Source organism: Helianthus annuus, chromosome 8, assembly GCF_002127325.2.
Source record: "Helianthus annuus cultivar XRQ/B chromosome 8, HanXRQr2.0-SUNRISE, whole genome shotgun sequence".
NCBI lineage: Eukaryota > Viridiplantae > Streptophyta > Magnoliopsida > Asterales > Asteraceae > Helianthus > Helianthus annuus.
The window spans coordinates 80,265,575-80,270,591 of record NC_035440.2 but is presented as its reverse complement, the minus strand read 5'-3'; positions in this window follow the sequence as shown (position 1 = coordinate 80,270,591).

Below are 5,017 nucleotides of genomic sequence, written 5' to 3'. Positions count from 1 at the left end.
CGTACCATAAAGGTAGTGTCTCCAGATCTTTAAAGCAAAAACCACTGCGCCGAGTTCCAAATCGTGAGTGGTATAGTTCTTTTCATGTACCTTCAGCTGGCGTGACGCGTAAGCAATAACCTTTTGGCGTTGCATCAACACACAACCCAATCCTTGACGCGAAGCGTCGCAGTATACCACAAAATCATCAGTACCTTCCGGTAATGCTAAGATTGGCGCATTGCAAAGCTTATCCTTCAATATCTGGAATGCTTCTTCCTGTTTGATTTCCCAATCAAACTTCTTATCTTTCTGCGTGAGGAGCGTCAATGGTTGAGCGATCTTTGAAAAATTCTCAATAAACCTCCGATAATAGCCAGCCAAACCCAAGAGTTGCCGAATCTCGGTTGGCGTCTTTGGTGTTTCCCAATTCTTGATCGCTTCGATCTTGGTTGGATCCACGTGGATTCCATCTCCATTTACCACGTGCCCAAGGAATTGTACTTCTCATAGCCAAAACTCGCACTTAGAGAATTTGGCGTACAACTGTTCCTTCTTCAGCAATTCCAGAATGGCTCTTAAATGCTGTTCGTGCTCGGCCTTCGTCTTTGAATAAATCAAGATATCATCGATGAACACTATCACGAACTTATCCAAGTACGGCTTGCAAACTCGATTCATCAAATCCATGAACACTGCAGGTGCGTTTGTCAACCCAAACGGCATAACTAGAAACTCGTAGTGTCCATAGCGAGTTCTGAAGGCTGTCTTCGGGATACTCTCCTCTTGTATCCTTAACTGATGGTATCCAAATCGAAGATCGATCTTTGAATAGAAGCTTGAACCTTGCAGTTGGTCGAAAAGATCATCGATTCTCGGCAGAGGGTATCTATTCTTGATCGTCAACTTGTTCAACTCCCGGTAGTCAATACACATACGAAGACTACCGTCCTTCTTCTTGACAAACAGGACCGGAGCTCCCCAAGGCGAGAAGCTTGGTCGGATAAATCCCTTGTCTAACAACTCCTGAAGTTGTGTCGACAGTTCTTGCATCTCAGACGGAGCAAGTCTATAAGGTGCCTTAGCCACAGGCGCAGCGCCTGGAACTAAGTCAATTCGGAACTCCACTTGCCTCTGAGGCGGCAATCCAGGCAAGTCTTCTGGGAAGACTTCTGGATATTCCCTCACGACAGGGATGTCTTCGATCTTCGGTTCTTCAGCTTTCTTATCTACAATGTGTGCCAGAAAGGCAGCACATCCCTTCTGTAAACATTTTCGCGCTTTGAGGCAGCTGATAATCCTTAACGGTGTATCACGCTTCTCTCCGTGAACCACAATGGTCTCACCATCTTCGGTTGGGACACGAACGACCTTTTCGTGACAAACTATTTCTGCCTTGTTGCCTGATAACCAATCCATTCCTACCACCACGTCGAAGCTTCCCAACTGGACTGGTAGTAGATCCAGAGCAAACTCACGCTCTCCTAATTCGATCACACAACCTCTGATAACTTCATTGGCTTCTACCAACTTCCCATTAGCCAATTCGATCGAGTACGGAACATCTAATTTACTAGCGGCTAAACCAAGCATATTCTTAAACTCTAATGACACGAAGCTATAATCGGCGCCAGTATCAAATAAAACGGATGCATAGCGTTGGTTTACAGGGAACGTACCAGTGACAACATTGGGATCCTGGCGCGCTTCCCTTGCTTCAAGGTTAAATACTCTACCACGAGCTTGATTTAACTCCGGGCAGTTCCTCTTGTAATGCCCAAGATCACCACAGTTGAAGCATCCGGATCTTTGCCCATTTCCACCAGCATTTCCAGCTTGATTGTTCCTCTGGTTACAATTCACAGTGCCCGCTTGATTTGCATTGTTAACTCGATTTCCATCACCTCCATTGTTCCCTTGTGGGCGATTTGCATTTCCGCCCCGGTTGGTGTTTCTGTTTCCGATTCCTCCCTGGCCTCTCTGGCCAGCTATGGCCCAACAAGAATCCTTCAAGTGGCCAGTCTTTCCACAAGCTTCACAAACTTTCAAACCACAACGGCCAGAATGGTGGCGCTGGCAGGTATTACACTTGGGCTGGGTGCCCATGTATCCTTTTCCTTTCTTCCCACTACCAGCTGTAACCTGAGCTGGCATGCTTAATTCCCCTTTCTTAACCACCATCCCGGTGCCCTGCTTGAAGTTCGAGAACTTCCGCTTGTTACCTCCTGATGACTCCACATGAGTCTCTTTCTTCTTTGGCTCAGCTTCATCAAACTTGTTCAGGCGAATAGCTTCCTCTGTGAGAGCCACGCTCAAATCAATCGCCTCAGTAATAGTCGCAGGCTTGGAGGAGGTCACCATGCTTATGATTTGAGGAGCTAATCCCCAAATAAAACGTTCAATCCTCTTGAACTCAGGAGTGACCATGTAGGGTACCACATGCGATAAGTCGTGGAACCTCTGAACGTATTCTGCTATCTTTGGACCTTACATCTTCAAATGCCAGAACTCAGTTTCCAATTTCTGGATTTCAGCGCGGGAACAGTACTTTTTGCGCATAAGTTCCTTCAATTCTGTCCAGGTCAGCGCGTAGGCAGTAGCTTCACCAAGTGTCTGTACTTGCAAATTCCACCAAGATAGGGCTCCATCCAAGAATAGCCCAGAGATATAGGTGACTTGCTGATCTAGTGCGCATTTGCTCATGCGAAGAACAGATTCAGTTTTCTCAGCCCAACGAACAAAGGCGACAGCACCTCCTGTGCCATCAAAGTTGACGGGCTTGCAGTCCAGAAACTGCTTGTAGGTGCACCCTGCACGTACAGTATAACATGTGAACGGCATTAGCATCTTTGCTATAGATATCCAATTAGGTCATGGTATGTCTAAATGACTTAGTATTACCATGAGGTGGGTTGTTGTTGTTGCCAGTGTTGCCAGAGTTGCTTCCACTAGTCCCTCCTTGAGAGGCGGGGTATTGTGCGATGGCAGCAGCAATGATTTGCTGGAGTTCTGCCTGAGTGGTAGGCATCTGCGGTTCTTGACGTCTCGGCGGCATCTTCTAAAGATGTGTTTACGTCGGTCAGGTCATAGTAAAGTGCACGTATATAATAATAGTAATAGTACATAACATCTCATGTTATCAATATATCATTCACAATCCACACAACATCCCATGTCATAAAAACATAAATAATCAATCAAGCATCAAATATGATGAGAATACTGCGATTGCCATATATCGAGACCACATGGTAAGTGTATCAGTACATCTTAGTGTCATACAATCATCAACCAACTAGGGGCTACATCACCCCTGTCCAAAAACTATATCAAGTCAGTGTCAAATACATCAAATACATGTCAACAAAAGTCAGAATCATCATGTAGTCTCCAAAAATGCTGTGCAGTCAAAAGCAATCGCGGTCCTCTCACCAACGTCTACCCAAACGGTACTGATGAGCTCTATACGGATGGCGGTGGAGGAGGGGGAAAGTGAGTGTAAAACAAACGACGCAACTGGAGCCAGTCCTCCTCCATGGCTCTCTGAGTACGAATGAAAGAAGCAACCTGCTGCTCTAGTGCAAAGAGGCGTGCAGCATAATCTGGGGGTACAGGTCGAGAAGGCTGCAAAGGAGAGTGTGTCTGACCGTGACACGGACATGGTGGCAGCTGAGCTCTCTCAAGCTCCTGAATGCGCTGCGTGTGTGACTCATGCTGAAAAACGAAAGACATCAACACGTCCTCAATAGTGTGCCCCACATGGAAGGGATGGTAGGGGTCAGTCAGTGGCATGGCAGGCGGTGATGACCAGAGAAACGGATCCCTGGCTGGATCGAAAGGTGCCACATGAAATGGAGAAACAGGGGGTAAAACAGGTGGAAACTGTGGCATGAAAGGAACAGACGTCGGCACATTCCCAAAGGGATGGGCCGAAGAAGCCTCTCTAGGTCGCGCTGGAGGTGTAAACTGAGGAACTGGAAAAGAGAAATCAACGTGTCGAGCATCAGTGATGTGAGGGGGAATAGGTGGAACATCATCATCAGCAGGAATCCACCCGTGCTGTGCGTGCTCATCTGGTGGATCCATGTGTGCCGCGAACAGTGCATGCTCGGGCTCTAGTGGAACGGGATCAGGTGGGGGAGCAACATAAGGGTGAACGGGTGCAATGTGATCAACAGGATGGTCAACAGGTATATCAACAACAGGTGGGGGATCAACAGGATCAGCAGCAATGACATGATCGCCCTCCAACAACGGAACATCCACAGGGTGATCATCAACAGGTGGGTCAGCAAACACAGGCTCAATAAGGGGTGCGTCAGCATGAACTGGGTCATGCTCAAACACAGGGTCTAGAGCGGCTGCCTGCTCAGGGGCCATGGCAGGCTCGGGATCATCAAAAGCCATCTCAAAGTCAAACTCGGGGTCGATGGGATCCACTGGGTCAGCTGGGTCGACTGGATCCTCCATAGGCTGATCCATAGGTATAAACTCTATATCCTGATCCGGGTCGAACCCCGGGGGAAAGATAGGATCAGAATCCTCCACATCATCATGGTCAAACGCAAAACTAGGAATAGGAGCAATAGAGGATGCCTGGTCAGGATCTGAACCATGCGAAAAGTGCTGTGCGCTCAGAGTGTGGGAAGGTGCGGATGCCACAGACTCAAAGGAGTTTGGGACCGGAGAGTGTGCGGGTGAATCCTCGGCGGGAGCATCAGCGATCATCAGAAGATCGCCAGCAGGAAGAAGGGCCTCGCCCTGGATCTCATCCTCGATGGGCTCATCATCATACAGATCAATGTCGCCGTCAGCCTCCGCGTCAAGAAGTAAATCATACGCAGGATAAACAGCTAGGGGTATGGGAGCAGGAATCTCCACTAACGGTAGGTACTCAACAAGAGGGCCATCAGCGAGCTCATCAGCCCCATCAGGTAGTGCGAAGGGCTGGAAGTCGTCCTCATCAGTGCTAGAAACGTCCGACGTGTGCACCTCGTGCTCTGAAGAGGCTAGGTCATCTGATACTACAGGTATAGGT